Below are 17,180 nucleotides of genomic sequence, written 5' to 3' on the forward strand. Positions count from 1 at the left end.
CTGCTTTGGAAGCCTGCAATTTAATTAAAAGTTTAGTAGGAATACCATCTACTAATGTTGTTAAAACTGAGATCACTTTGGAAGATGTTGTAAAGAGACTGAGCTCTCTAGAGAAAAGTTTGCAAATTTCCTTGATAATACTAGCCAAGTTAATGAATCAATAGAAAGTATCAATAAAAGAATCACTCTCTTAGAGGCTAGCAATAACCATGATAATCGAAACCTTAGGATTGGTAAACTAGAGGAGGCTATGGAAACTTTAAGTTCAATTTTTTCTTCTCTCGAGTTTAAGAAGGAGAAAACTTTTGTAGGAAAAGAGCAAAAATTCATGTATGTTCCCAAGGTGTCTATACCAAAACCCCATAATATGCTTAAAATTGATAGAACATTTAGTGCAACTAAGTGTGATTTACATGTTGAACCATCTCTAGGGGTATCTAAAGTGCCTAGTTTGACAAGCTGTGTTTTAGAGGAAGTGATTGATCTTGATGCTTCTTCACTTGAAAATACTTGATTCAAACTTTCTGCGCCTAGTTGAAAGGCGTTAAAGAAAAGCACTCTTGGGAGATAACCCATGTTTTATTTCTGTAATTTTTCTTTTGTTGAGTCTTGGAAGTTGTTACCTCTGTAATAACCTCTCCTTATCCTTTTTATTTCGTTTTTGTGCCAATGATATCCTCTAATAGGAATAAGGTAAGGTTTGGGAAAGTTGTTGTCCTGAAACAGATTTTGTGCTGCCACCAAAAAAATTATTATTCTCACCCAGAACGTCGTATTGATATGCAAAGTTTTGAGAATATGCCCCGGTTTATTATCTAACTTTCATTAGTTTTGCACTTTTCGATTTGAGCAACAGAGGATTTTCAAAAAAATTGATCTTTACCTATTGTTTTGTTTTGACAGATTTCTGCCACTATTTGCATTTGCCTCTTAATCCTTTTCTTTTTGAGTTCTTTTGAGGGAAAGAGCTTTTAAAAGAAGTTGCTACAGTATCTAATGTTTTAATGGATGCTTGACTTATGTTAGAACTGAACCAAAGTGGATTTGTTATTTTGATTGCACTAATGCTGCTAATGAAAATTGTGTGAAGTTTTGTATGAAGGAAGTTTTCAAGTGTAGGAAGAGAAGAATGATGTGATGAGATTAAGAATGAACAAAAGCTCAAGCTTGGGATGCCCATCTCACCACAAGAAATGTCCAAGAGGTACAAGCATCAAAGCTTGGGGATGCCCAAGGCATTCCCTTCTTCATCAACAAAAATCAGGTCATCTTTCAAGACGCTATATTTTTATTGCTTTGTTTTGTTTGTTGTAGTATATGCTTGGATCCCATCATACTTGTTTTGGAGAATGACACACTCCATTTTCATTGCATAGAACACTCTAGTGTTCACTCTTATTGTTCTACGAGTGTTCTCTTTTGCTAGTACTGTATTTAGCTCTTGTTTTCCACTCGTATTTTGTTCAAAGCTTGTTAGTTTTCTTTAGTTAGATATAATTATCTCCCTGGTCTTTATTTGTTATTATCTATGAGAGTTGGTTCAAATAAATTGATTGGTGTTGGAGACGAGTAAAATATTTCATGCTTATAGTGGTGCAAAAGGAAGCTTGTTTAGACTGTGGCTAGACTTTAGCATGTCATGTTAGATATTATTTTAATTATATGCTTAGTAGTTATTGTTGTAGCATGACTTGTCTCAAATAGCTGAGAGTGCTTAATGTGCCATTGAAAGAATCATGTGTTGTTTCCATCATACAAAAGCATAATATTGTGGTATTCTCCTTTGATGCTTTAATTGGGTTGACATGGCACATGCTTACACCATGTTATGAATACATACCAGTCACATCAAGCCTCATGATCACTTAGTTTTTTAATTGTAATATCACTTTATGCTTTTATTAATAATCGTTTTGTCGCTATGCATGATTATGGCCATTATTCCTCTCTTAGTTGGTCGCTCCTAATTTTTTGCTAGCCTTCACCTGTACTGAGTATGAGCTCTACTCGTGCACCCAACTCCCAAGAACCAAAGTTTGCCAATTGTGTCCACCATACCTACCTATATGTGGTATTTCACCTCCACTCCAAAGTAAATTTCTTGTGTGCTACCTTTAAAACCCTCAAAAATTATTACCTGTTTTGTGTTCCTATTTTAGCTCATGAGGAAGTATTGAATGCTTTATTGTATTTTCATGACTTCACACCTTGACTAGAATGAATAATGTGATAGTCCTTAATATTGCAAAAAGAGCAAGGCAACTGGTGCCCAGCCCACAAAAAATATAAAATAAACAAATAAAGCTCTGCACACTATGTACTGGAGAGATCCTAAATAATGGTGTGCAAATGGAGAACTATATGGGAGCCGCTCTTGAAGTCACTATATGAAAGGATGATAAACCATTTGATATCAGTCGTTGACATAGACATACATACCTCTCAAAATACATTTTCAAACACCTCTATTTTATTCAAAATAAAAAGCTCTAGCACATGAGTAATCTTGCTACCCTCTGCGCAGGGCCTTTCTTTTACTTTTATGTTGAGTCTTAATCTTCTAACTTTATGCACCAATTAAGAGAGCATAGTTGTCATTCTGAGTATAATGTGCATAGTCCCAAAAATTATTATTGATCAATTCATTATTATGTTATTGCTTGTTCTTAAACTATTTGTATAAGGTGTCCTATGCATTTATGTTTTGCTATTCCATGAAGGACAAGCTGAATACCACTTTGCTATGTTTTCTCTATGCTAAAAAACAAACAGTTGATTTCTGTGCACTATTATTCATGATCTTTTGTTTGAGTTACTTCTCATGTTGTAACATAGTTGCTAAATTCTATTGTTACAATTATATCTATCATGCCTATGTTTAGAGTACTTTGATATCAGCTAACAATGCTTTTAGAATAACTTGATCAAGATTGTGTTGGCTGCATGTCACCTCAAAAATTATTTTTGTTATCACTTACCTACTCGAGGACGAGCATGAGTTAAGCTTAGGGATGCTGATACGTTGCAAACGTATCTATAATTTTTAATACTCCATACTTGTTTTACACCAATTTCTATATGTTTTGTTTACACTTCATGGCATTTTTATGCATTTTCTGGAACTAACCTATTAACAAGATGCAACAGTGCTGAAAGAACATGGAGCCCCCATGTGTGGTTTTGGTAATTGATGACAATCCCTATGGACTAACGGTTGCATTGAGAATCAATCTTAGGACATGTCCATAGACATATGATGGTCTCAAGGTTGCGAGATGGAGAAGATCGAGTACAATGTCGAAGAGAGGTGAAGATGGTGTAGAAGATGAAGAGAGATGAAGATGGCGTAGAAGATGGATGAAGACGGTGGCGTGCGTACAAGATGGAAGAAGACGGTGGCGTGTATGTTGGAAGAAGATGGTGGCATCTACAATGATGAAGAGGGTGAAGATGGAGCTTGCCGACTCGAGCGGAACGCGCAAGGATAAGGTTTGTGCTCGATAGGATAGTGGGTCACATCATCGGAGAGAGCTCAAACCTTGCATGCATTGCATCATGTTTCTTGGTTGTTCTTGGTTCTTATCCATGAGATGAGTTAGAGCTTGTGTTCATTCTCATGACAAGCTCTAGCTCATCGGAAACGGATTCCGGATGCATTGCATGTTGCATGTGCGAGGCTGATGATTTTCCCGATATACCATATTGAGAGGTTACACCTCTATGACCATGAGAAAATCATCACTCACTCTTTTTAATGTTTTCACCTTGTGTAGAGGTAGCTCTCGTCGTCCTCTTTCCGGCAAAATTGGTTTCAGGTCATTCCGAGTCTCCTAGCTCAAGTTATGGATTTTCTAGTTGCTGCATATTTAAAAAGAAAAAGAAAAAGCTTTTTGGGCCGGCCGGTACTACCGCTGGAAGTACTGGCCCAACTACCGCATCAGCCCTCCAGGCTTACTGGACTCCATCCGGTACCAGGCCGGTATCGGGCCGGGTACTACCGGCCTACTCTCTTCTTCTTCCTCCAGCCCAACACCCAGCCTGCCCCGCCCGCACCTCGGCCGCCGCCCCGCGCTACACGCCTACGCACGCGCGCGCCCAGGCCGCTGCTCGCCCCAGCCGCCAGCCACTGCTCGCTCCCGCACGCTCGCTCACCTCGACGCCGCATCTCGCGTTGACCTCCTCGATCCGAGCGTGCGCCCCGCTCGCTCCAAATTCCGCGCGCGAGAGAGACACGCGCTGGCCCCACGTTCGCTGCTGCTGGCTTGCTCGCTCACGCATGCTGCTTCGCTATTGCATGCTGCCCCACGCGCGCGCTGACCAACCTGCTCCACCCATGCGCTGCCACTGCTGTTTCCTCCTCTCTCTCCAGCATACATGTTCAGATCTGCTTTGATATTTTGCACAAGCGGTAGTACCGCTTTGCACAGCGGTACTACCGGTTTGGGCCGATTTTTTGCCTGATTTTCGCACAGTTTCCGCGCGAGCGGTAGTACCGCTTGGACAAGCGGTAGTACCGCTCGGGCGTGAATCTGACCGTTTTTCCAGCCCAACGGACATATTTTGGAGTCCCCTATTTATATCTCTCTTCCACCTCCGACCCAACTACTTTTCCCCTCCATTCTCTCTCGTCCATTGTTGACCTTGAAGAGTTTCTTCCTCCTCTTGATCCCCCCACTATTTCTTGCATATTTTTGGGGGAAAGGAGAGAGGAGATCTAGATCTAGAGCTTCACCAATTGAATCACTCTCCAAGTAAGGGGATCTTGCTAGATCTAGATCTTGGAGTAATTTGGTGTTCCTCCTCTATTTTGTTCTTCCTCCCTTATTCCCCAAATAGCTTTTGTAGCTTTGTTGGAATTTGGGGGAGAAGAACTTGGGCATCTTAGTGGTGTTCTTAGCCATTGCATTAGGTGCATCGGTTTGGGTTCTCTCCGGGGTTTCGGTCTCGTAGAGGGCTTGTTGACCTTAGTGGTGTTGTTGCCTTTGTGGCCTTGTTACCTTTGTGGTGTTGTAGCCTTTGTGGCCTTGTAGCCTTTGTGGCCTTGTCGTCTTTGTGGTGTGGTAGCCTTTGTGGCGTTGTTTCCTTTGTGGAGTGTGGTAGCCTTTGTGGTTTTGGAGCCGGTTGTGGCGCGTTGGAGGCTTTGTTGCCGGTGTGGCGTGTTGTAGCCTCTTGTGGCCTTGTACTTGAGAGCCTCCGTGTTGTGGAGTTGCCTCAAGCTTGATACTTGGGTGTTTGCCCCAAGCTTGTACGGGTTCGGTGACCACCCTCAAGGGTCCCTTAGTGGATCGAGGCTTTCCCCTTTGGTGGAAAGGCTCGAGGAAAATACAGTGGCCCTAGCGGCTCATTAGAGTGCCCCGTGCCTCCACACCGCTCCAACGGAGACGTAGCACCCTTGGGTGTGAACTTCGGGATACATCTTCGTCTCCTCGTGCACTGGTTACTTCTCAACCCGACCTCCTTTACCTATGCGCTTTACATTGTGATATCCATCATGCTTGTTGTTCTATATCTAGTTGGTTATCACCTTGTTTCTCATCATGCTTAGCATAGTTTGTTGGTGCACATAGGCAAACCCCTAGTTGATAGGCTTTGAGCTAAACTAGTAAACACTTAGTAGTTTTATTCCGCCTAGTTTAGCTGTCAAGTAGAAGTTTTTATAGCCCGCCTATTCACCCCCCCTCTAGGCGACGTCCTAGTACATTCAATTGGTATCAGAGCTAGGGCTCTCTTATCTTGTTGGGATTTACCGCCTAGAGAGTAATGACGTCGGCTAGAGGATTAGTGCACAATGACACTTTTATATTCGATGGCACTAACTATGATGCTTGGAAATTCTACATGCTTGATTGTTTTTGGGGCATGCACCCACATATGGAGCAAATTCTTGATATGGGTTTTTCTTCTCCCAAGGATCCACAAAATCCATCTTATGAGGAGAAGAAAAACTCTTATCTAGATGCTCAAGCTACTAATGTGCTTTGCAATGTTGTGAGCAATGTAGTTATCTCCTCCATCGCGCCCTTCCGGAGTGCTCATGAGTTTTGGACAAAGCTTCAAGAAATATATGGGACATCCAAGACCATTGAGGATGATTGCACTCCTTCCACTTCACCAATGTGTGGTAAGACACAAGGTAATGGCATGGTGAGTGGTGATGAACATTGCATTGTTGATGGTGAGCTTTCTCTTGATGATTCTTCATCCCTATCCCATTGCAATGTTTCATCTTTGTACTTGAACACTTATAGCACTATAAATTCTTTACATGCTAGTGTTGGTAGTCCTTGCATATCTTCATTCCATGATTCCTACACTTGTCTTGTTGCCATAATGAAAATACTTTGCTTTCCTCTAGTATTTGTTTGACTAACAATGTAGAGGGAACCAAGGATACTATGGGCCAAGACAAGATCTTGGATGGAGCTTCAATTACTTCATCCTCTTCATCACCTCATGGTTCCTACACTTGCCTTATGGCTAAGGCTTCTAAGGTATCTCCTTCCTTGGAACCCTATCTATCTAGTGCTGATGAGGATGATGATATGGCAGAACTTAATGTTGCTTCCTTAAACATGATGGGTGAGTTGGTTTTTCATGCTCTTCATAAGAAGAAATTTGCTTGCTCTAACTTTATGAAAATCCTGGCTTTTGCCATTGAGAGCACAAAAATTATTGAGAAAATGGAAGAGCATGAGCGCGAGTATGCAAATGAGATTGCAACTCTTAGTGAAGCTCTTGAAGAACAACAAACCACCAATGAATCTCTTGAGGAGACCTTTACTCTAGAGCTATCTAAAGTAAAGGAATCTCGTGATAGAGCTTTAGAGGTGGCACATGATTTTCAAATTAAAAATGATGAGCTAGTAATTGCTCATGCTAAACTCCTTGAGGATTTTGAGCTTCTCAAAAATGGTTCTAGGGCCATTGAGAGTGAGCTCATCAAACTCACCGAGTCACATGAGCAATTTAAGGCTCTCAACCTAATATAGCTTGTTAAGTTGCCTTCTCCTTGTGCTATAATTGGTAATGCTTGTGCTACTAACTCTACCTCTTGTGAAGCATCCATCTTAAAGGAGAATGTTGAGCTAAGGGCTCAACTTGCTTTGCTAACAAGCAATTATGAGAAATCGGAAGAAAGTCGTGCAAAGATTTCTAGCTCCCATGATGATCTTCTAGTCTCTCATGATTTGCTAAAGTTAGCTCATGAGGCTATCATGTCAAAGGTAACATCTTGTGAGCCTCATGTGAGTACTAACACAACCTCTCAAAATGCTATTTTGCCATGTGCTAGTGCTTTTAGTTCACCCACTCATGCTATTGATATATATTGTGGTGAACTACCTTCTATGCCTTGTTGCTCTACAAATCCATGTGCCAGTGCTAGTAATTCACCCACCCATGCTATTGCTATATCTTGTGGTGAATTACATACCTTGCCTTGTTGCTCTAACAATGAAGCTTCCACTTCCTCTAGTACTTGTGTTGTTACTAACCATGTAGAGGAAATCGAAGAGCTCGAGGCCCAAGTCACTTCTTTGAAGAAGGACTTGGTAAAGGGTCATGAAGGGAAGCAATCCCCAAATGACAAGAGTGGACTTGGATTCAACTCCAACAACAAGAACAAGTCCACCACGCACAAGCGGAAGAAGGGCCAAGGGCATGTGAAGGACCCCGCCAAGATTGTGTGCTTCAAGTGCAAGATTGAAGGGCATCATGTTAGATCGTGCCCCTTGAAGAAGAAGCCACTTGGCGAGAAGAAACAAGGGAAGCGGCCTCAAGATGGAGCTCAAGGTCTACCTCAAGGTCAAGCTCATGGTCTACCTCGACTTGAAGAAAGGCCGCTACCCAAGAAGGATCAAGCCAAGGCTCCCATTGTGGAGAAATCAAGTGAGAAGAAGGAGAAGAGAAGGACATGCTACATATGCCATGAGAAGGGCCACATCTCCTCCTATTGCACTATTGGTAACTCATCCAACCCTATCTTTATCCATGGTGCTTATTCTCTTTACAAGGATAAGGTTGGAAATGTGTTTGCCAAATATATGGGCACTCAATGTGGTTTCGTAAAAAGAACCATTTGGGTTGCCAAGCCTATTGTGACTAACTTCTTAGGACCCAACTTGGTTGGGGACCATCAAGCCAAAATTTGATCAATAGGTACATGTGGAGGGCATGGAGACTTGACTAGTTCATGAAGACTTAGGGGATCTTCATCATTCTTATTTCCTCAAGTCAAGTATTATTCCTTTCATCCTTTACCCATGCACCTCCTTGCGGTAACGAGTCCTCAACTCCTTTACATTGAAAGTTACTCGCCCCCTTTTTCATGTGTTGGTTTTGTACCTTGCATGTGGTTGTGTATGTTGTGCCTCCTACTTGCTTATCTTGCTTTCATGCTTATATATGTTGGGTGGCACGTCATGTACAATTGTTCTTATGTTGAGCCCATTACTTCTTATTGATATCTTAGTTGTTGGTTCGTGTGAGAAAATTAATGGACTATCCCATTTTGGGGGAGTGATACGCTTTGTGCATCTCACAATCTTAAAATGTGCGACATGGTGAATTAAAATTCTATAATGTCCATTAATTATCTCAAGTGGTTCTTATTTTCCTCTTGCACGAAAAATGCCTTTATCACATTACGGGGGAGTATTATGCTTTGTGCATCTTACAAGCCTAGAAAATGTGAACACTTGAGGTTGTGTCACATAGAATTGATATTTGAGATTATCTTGTTCCTATGTGACATGTTTGCTCAAACAAATCCCATTTTGCCTAAAATGCTTGTATTGCTATTATCTTGGATTTTGTTTGTGAGGGTTTTTCTTGGCATGGTTTTCCACTTTGTGTCGGTAGCTCTATATACTCTTTGGAAAATCATGTGCTTCATGTTATGCTTATCATTGCTTTGCATGTTGGTGTAACTAATTGAAGCTCTCAAGAATCTCCATTTGCATTATGGTTAACTCTTATCCTCTACCATATGCTTTGTTTCTTGTGAAGATGATCTTGGACATACTCACAAACTACCATATGGAAGTACTTCCTAAATTCCTCTTGTCCATGGACAATTGGTAATAAATTGTGTGGTATTGTTCCGGATCATCCTCACACTTGGCTCATGTGCTCAATTGCTTTATTTCTTGCCAAGAATTTGTCCTTGTAGGTTAGACTCCCATGTGTCTTCCTTGCTTCTTATGGATCTCCTTATTTCACTTGAACCCTGTTAGTGTTTTGATAAACAATGGTTGAGCGATGATCCCGCATTTGTGCATTTTGTATTCAACTGCAAAATCCTAAATGGTGCACTAATTTTTGGGGAGCTCTCCTATGTTCGTTAAAACACTCCCTTGTTTCAAGAATTTGACTTTGGAAGACAAATCTTTTCTTTTCGGTACTTTTGTGCCATCATGAAAAGTGTGGAAGGTTTGGTTTATTTGGAACCTTGCTTTCTTTGGGAGTTGGTTATCTCATTCTTGATATTTGGTTTTTATTTTCCTAAAATGAGATAAGTCCTTGAGCATGCTTGTTTTGGATATCTTGATCTATTTCTCTTGTACCTATCTTGTGTGTGCATGTTTCTTTGTAGATAAATATCTTTGTGATGTTGTCCACTTAGAGAAACTTATATACATAAGAGATGGTGCATATCTTTTGATATCCCTCTTTGTTGGAGTCCATTCCTATATTCTTATTTGACTCTTTGATGACTCCACCAAGAACTTGGCTATGAGTGCTCGTTTTATCCTATTTGCATCTTCAAGCACTCATAGTTGATTTTGGCACAAGCTTTGAGTGATCTTGTGGGAGTGATGATGCCATGCTTGTGCACCTTATTCTTCAATGCAAATTGTTCATCTTATGCACAAACTTTGGGGAGCTTCCACATATTACTTAGAGCATTTTGTTGGTTCATTGGATTGCTTGCTTCATTTGTTGGAGCTTTCTCACCTTCTTATTCTCTTGCAATCTTTGATCCTCAATATAGTTTGATTTCCTCCGAATATACGTCATTGAATATGTGCATTTGATTTCACTCACAATTATGAGAAATGCACAACTTATGGAGGAACGCTCACTATATTGGCCTTCTAAACCTTTCGTCCATTTTGGCAATCGATGCCAATGGGGGAGAAGTTTGGAGGGTTTAAGGGAATTGCTTTTGTTGGTTCTTAAGCATTTGCCTTTCATGCCTTGCATTTGTTGCTTTGCATGGTTGAATATTTAGAGGATACTCCTCTAGGCTTTAATTGCCGGTATATGCAATGAAATTCAAGTTCACTCACACATGCATATATTATGGGGGAGTTTGTTCTAAATATTCAACTTGTGTTGTTCGCAAAATTCCATATTTAAACCCTCTCAAAGAGATTGTCATCAATTACCAAAATGGGGGAGATTGAAAGAACATGGAGCCCCCATGTGTGGTTTTGGTAATTGATGACAATCCCTATGGACTAACTGTTGCATTGAGAATCAATCTTAGGACATGTCCATAGCCATATGATGGTCTCAAGGTTGCGAGATGGAGAAGATCGAGTACAATGACGAAGAGAGATGAAGACGGTGTAGAAGATGAAGAGAGATGAAGATGGCGTAGAAGATGGATGAAGACGGTGGTGTGCGTACAAGATGGAAGAAGACGGTGGCGTGTATGTTGGAAAAAGATGGTGGCATGTACAATGATGAAGAGGGTTAAGACGGAGCTTGCCGATTCGAGAGGAACACGCATGGATAAGGTTTATGCTCGATAGGATAGTGGGTCGCATCATCGGAGAGAGCTCAAACCTTACATGCATTGCATCGTGTTTCTTGGTTGTTCTTGGTTCTTATCCATGAGATTAGTTAGAGATTGTGTTCATTCTCGTGACAAGCTCTAGCTCATCGGAAACGGATTCCGGATGCATTGCATGTTGCATGTGCGAGGGTGATGATTTTCCCGATATACCATATTGAGAGGTTACACCTCTATGACCATGAGAAAATCATCACTCACTCTTTTTCATGTTTTCACCTTGTGTAGAGGTAGCTCTCGTCGTCCTCTTTCCGGAAAAATTTGTTTCATGTCATTCCGAGTCTCCTAGCTCAAGTTATGGAATTTCTAGTTGCTGCATATTTAAAAAGAAAAAGAAAAAGCTTTTTGGGCCGGCCGGTACTACCGCTGGAAGTACCGGCCAAACTACCGCATCAGCCCTCCAGGCTTACTGGACTCCATCCGGTACCAGGCCGGTATCGGGCCGGTAGTACCGTAGCCAATACGGTACCCGGCCGGTACCCGACCAGTACTACCGGCCCACTCTCTTCTTCCTCCAGCCCAACACCCAGCCTGCCCCGCCCGCACCTGGGCCGCCGCCCTGCGCTACACGCCCACGCACGCGCGCGCCCAAAGGCCGCTCGCCACCGCTCGGCTAGCCGCTGCTCGCTCCCGCATGCTCGCTCGCCTCGACGCCGCATCCCGCGTTGACCTCCTCGATCCGAGCGCGCGCCCCGCTCGCTCCAAATCCCGCGCGCGCGAGAGGCACACGCCAGCCCCACGTTCGCTGTTGCTGGCTTGCTCGCTCACGCACGCTGCTTCGCTATTGCATGCTGCCCCACGCGCGCGCCGACCAACCTGCTCCACCCATGCGCTGCCACTGCTGTTTCCTCCTCTCTCTCCAGCATGCATGTTCAGATCTGCTTTGATATTTTGCACAAGCGGTAGTACCGCTTTGCACAATGATATGTCTCAAACGTATCTATAATTTCTTATGTTCCATGCTTGTTTTATGACAATACCTACATGTTTTGTTCACACTTTATATCGTTTTTATGCATTTTCCGGAACTAACCTATTAACGAGATGCCGAAGTGCCAGTTCCTGTTTTCTGCTATTTTTGGTTTCAGAAATCCTACAAAGGAAATATTCTCGGAATCGGACGAAATCAATGCCCAACATCTTATTTTTCCCGGGACCTTCCAGAAAGTCAAAGGGGGACCAGAGGGGAGGCCTAGGGCCTCCACACAACAAGGCGGCGCGGCCTGGACCCTGGGCGCGCCCCCCCTACTATGTGGTGCCACCAGACCCCCTCCGACTCCGCCTCTTCGCCTATTTAAAGCTCCCTGACCTAAATCCTCGACACGGATTGACGAAACACGAGAAAACCTTCCAGAGCTGCCGCCATCGCGAAACTCCAATTCGGGGGACAGAAGTCTCTGTTCCGGCACCCTGCCGGGACGGGGAATTGCCCCCGGAAGCCATCTCCACTGCCATCTTCACCGCCATCGCTGTCTCCATGATGAGGAGGGAGTAATTCTCCCCTGGGGCTGAGGGCTCTACCGGTAGCTATGTGGTTAATCTCTCTCTCTGTACCCCAATACAATGATCTCATGAATTGCTTTGCATGATTGAGATCCATATGATGAGCTTTGTATCACTATTAGTCTATGTGCTACTCTTGTGATGTTATTAAAGTAGTCTATTCCTCCTTCATGATGTAATGGTGACAGTGTGTGCATCGTGTAGTTCTTGGCGTAGGTTATGATCATAATCTCTTGTAGGTTATGGAGTTAATTATTACTATGATAGTATTGATGTGATTTATTCCCCCTTCATAGTGTAAAGGTGACAGTGTGTATGCTATGTTAGTACTCGGTTTAAATTGCAAAGATCTATTATGCTCTAAGGTTACTTAAACATGAATACCGAATGTTGTGGAGCTTGTTAACTCCGGCATTGAGGTGCTCTTGTAGCCCTACACAACGAATGGTGTTCATTATCAAACAAGAGTATATGTAGCACAAAGGAAGAGAACTTATTTATTATGTGATCAATGTTGAGAGTGTCCACTAGTGAAAGTAGGATCCCTAGGCCTTGTTTCCAATACTGCAAACACCGTTTATTTACTGTTCTGTTGCATGTTTACTCGCTGCCATATTTTATTCAGATTGCTATTACCACTCATATACATCCATACCACTTGTATTTCACTATCTCTTCGCCGAACTAGTGCACCTATACATCTGACAAGTGTATTAGGTGTGTTGGGGACACAAGAGACTTCTTGTATCGTGATTGCAGGGTTGCTTGAGAGGGATATCTTTGACCTCTTCCTCCCTGAGTTCGATAAACCTTGGGTGATCCACTTAAGGGAAACTTGCTGCTGTTCTACAAACCTCTGCTCTTGGAGGCCCAACACTGTCTACAAGAATAGAAGCACACATAGACATCACACAGCGGTACTACCGGTTTGGGCCGATTTTTTGCCTGATTTTCGCACAGTTTCTGCGTGAGCGGTAGTACCGCTTTGACAAGCGGTAGTACCGGTCGGGCGCGAGTCTAACCGTTTTTCCAGCCCAACGGACATATTTTGGAGCCCCCTATTTATACCTCTCTTCCACCTCCGACCCAACTACTTCTTCCCCTCCATTCTCTCTCCTCCATTGTTAACCTTGAAGAGTTTCTTCCTCCTCTTGATCCCCCAACTATTTCTTGCATATTTTTGGGGGAAAGGAGAGAGGAGATCTAGATCTAGAGCTTCACCAATTGAATCCCTCTCCAAGTGAGGGGATCTTGCTAGATCTAGATCTTGGAGTAATTTGGTGTTCCTCCTCTATTTTGTTTTTCCTCCCTTATTCCCCCAATAGCTTATGTAGCTTTGTTGGAATTTGGGGGAGAAGAACTTGGGCATCTTAGTGGTGTTCTTAGCCATTGCATTAGGTGCATCGGTTTGGGTTCTCTCCGGGGTTTCGGTCTCGTAGAGGGCTTGTTGACCTTTGTGGTGTTGTTGCCTTTGTGGCCTTGTTACCTTTGTGGTGTTGTAACCTTTGTGGCCTTGTAGCATTTGTGGCCTTGTAGCCTTTGTGGCCTTGTCGTCTTTGTGGCGTGGTAGCCTTTGTGGCGTTGTTGCCTTTGTGGAGTGTGGTAGCCTTTGTGGTTTTGGAGCCGATTGTGGCGCGTTGGAGGCTTTGTGGCTTTGTTGCCGGTGTGGCGTGTTGTAGCCTCCTGTGGCCTTGTACTTGAGAGCCTCCGTGTTGTGGAGTTGCCTCAAGCTTGATACTTGGGTGTTTGCCCCAAGCTTGTACGGGTTCGGTGACCACCCTCAAGGGTCCCCTAGTGGATCGAGGCTTTCCCCTTTGGTGGAAAGGCTCGAGGAGAATACGGTGGCCCTAGCGGCTCATTGGAGTGCCTCGTGCCTCCACACCGCTCCAACGGAGACGTAGCACCCTTGGGTGTGAACTTCGGGATACATCGTCGTGTCCTCGTGCACCGGTTACTTCTCAACCCGAGCTCCTTTACCTATGCGGTTTACATTGTGATATCCATCATGCTTGTTGTTCTATATCTAGTTGGTTATCACCTTGTTGCTCATCATGCTTAGCATAGGTTGTTGGTGCACATAGGCAAACCCCTAGTTGATAGGCTTTGAGCTAAACTAGTAAACACTTAGTAGTTTTATTCCGCCTAGTTTAGCTCTCAAGTAGAAGTTTTTATATCCCGCCTATTCACCTCCCCTCTAGGCAACGTCCTAGTACATTCAAGCGCCAGTTCATATTTTCTGCTGTTTTTGCATTTCAGAAAAGTGTGGAGGAAATATTCTCGGAATTGGACGAAACAAAAGCCAAACCTCCTATTTTTCCCGACCCGAAGACGGAGTCCAAAGCAGAGAGGAGAAGAGCCGGGAGGCGGCCACACCATTCCTATCCGCAGGCCCCCTGGCCGCGCCTAGGGGTGGTGTGGGCCCCTCGGGCATCCACCGACCTCGCCATTTCGCCTATAAATTCACATCCTCGGGAAAAACATGAACACCGAGCCTCCATCCACGAAAAGTTCCATAGCCGCCGCCATCATCGACCCTAGTTCGGGACGGTTCTGAACCTCTTCTCGGCACCCTGCCAGAGAGGGAGATCATCACCGGAGGCCTCTTCATCGCCATGCCCGCCTCCGAAGTGATGCGTGAGTAGTTCATCTTTGGACTACGGGTCTATAGAAGTAGCTAGATGGTTGTCTTCTCCTCATTATGCTTCATGTTTAGATCTTGTGAGATGTTTATCATGATCAAGATCATCTTTATGTAATGCTACATGTTGTTTTTGCTGGGATCCGATGAATATTGAATGCTCTCCGTTGCTAGTAGATGCTCTGGCCAAGTATGTGTTGTGACTCCAAGAGGGAGTATTTATATGTTATATGTTATTTGTGATCTTGCATGCTCTCCGTTGCTAGTAGATGCTCTGGCCAAGTATGTGTTGTGACTCCAAGAGGGAGTATTTATGCTCGATAGTGGGTTCATGACTCTAGTAATCTGGGAGAGTGATAGTAACTCCTAAGGTTGTAGTGTGTTGTCGCTACTAGGGAGAAAACAACAATTCTTTATCCAAGGATAATTCTATTGTTTACTTTACACACTTTACTTAATGCAATAATCTGTTGCTTGCAACTTAATACACAAAGTTATTCGGATGATATCCTGAGGGTGGATTATTAGTCATAGATGCAGTTGGATTACGGTCTATGAATCTTGTTGTAATGCCCAAATGAATCTCATAGTAATCATCTTGTCATGTATGGTCTTTATTCTGTCAATTGCCCAGCTGTAATTTGTTTACCCAGCATGTTATTTATCTTTATGGAGAGACACCTCTAGTGAACTGTGGACCCCAGTCCTTTCTTTTTCACTGATAAAACCATCTACTGCAAAGCACTGATCTCTTTATTTCACTGCAAACAAACATCTCTTTCTGCACTTTACGTATAATCCTTTGTTTTCAGCAAAACCAGTGAGATTGACAACCTCACTTTAAGTTGGGACAAGTATTTTGGTTGTGTTGTGTGCAGGTTTCACGTTATTGCTGACACCGGTAGTGCACCCTGCCAAAGTCAGCCAACAACACCTTCAGAAGTGATTTTTTTCTCCTACTGGTAGATTAAACCTTGGTTTCTTAGTGAGGGAAAACTTGCTGCTGTGCTCATCATACCTTCCTCTTGGGGTTTCCCAACTGCATACTATGCACAACATCAGTACTGGAGCGTCAGGTATGTTTCCCATGATGCATCTAGGCATGTGGAATATGCCGATGAATCAATGGCCACAGTTCTTTGGGCAATAACAAATGCAACCTGGATCTTTTAACCCCATGATGGTGATGCCTCAATGCTCTTTCAACCCACTGATGTTGCAGGGAACCAATAGCTAGGCTAGCAGTGTGGGACATAAGCTACTTCTTAGGAACAACGGAATTCTGGAGGGAACAAGACCAAGAAGAAGGTGCAGAAACCTCAGAGCTCCAACAATACAAAAGCTAATGCAGAGAAAGGAGTAAATGTTGCTAGTGATCAGTTGGTACTGCAACTGGACCAGTTCTGGATCCTAAGTTCAAATATGTGATATGCTATAACTGTGGAGAGCCTGTACATTATGTTGGGTTATGCACAAGGATTAAGAGATGCTTTATTTGTAGCAGGACTGGCCATCACATGGATAGATGCCAAATGTGGTATACTCCAATGCCTATAGCTTAATATTGGGGGAGTGCTAATCCAGGTCTTGGCTTTTTCCATTGTGGATGTTGAAGGCCCGGAAGCTGTACAATGGCTCAACATGGATAATATTGGCATTGTGATAGTTAAAGATGGTGACATTACTGAATAGGAACTGGAGCAAAAATTCAATGAGACGCGGAAGGTGAATTGGTTCTAGCAAATCACATGAATTGCTGCTAAGAGATTCTTGGTTAGATTTCCTCCAGCAAAAGGATTAAGGATTTGGTGGAATACCCATCCATTAATCTGAAGAAGAAAGGGGTGGTTGTCTCGTTCATAAACTGGGAGGGAGAGATTGAGCCTTTTGACGAATTTCAGGAGGTTTGGATCAAGATAGTAGGTATACCTTCTAAGTGGTTTACTTGGAAAGCAATTTTCCCAGTGGCTACTACTCTAGAGTTCTTATAAATGTGGACTCGCATGGGATCTTTCAAAGCTTCTAGTGTCGTCGTGGTGAACAGACAGATGCCATAGGATGGCTTAAGTTGGGGCCGAATGGGCGCTAGAGGATTCAGGGGAGGGTTTTGGTTGTATGGGATGGATTTCCGGATGGTGTCTTGAAGAACTTGGCTTTGGCCAGAGGAAGAAGAAGAAGAACACAAGTATAAACTCAGCTCTAGATCTCTCTCTTCATTGATCACAAATGGTTACAGGTTTC

The sequence above is a fragment of the Lolium perenne genome, chromosome 2 (genome assembly GCF_019359855.2).
Source record: "Lolium perenne isolate Kyuss_39 chromosome 2, Kyuss_2.0, whole genome shotgun sequence".
NCBI lineage: Eukaryota > Viridiplantae > Streptophyta > Magnoliopsida > Poales > Poaceae > Lolium > Lolium perenne.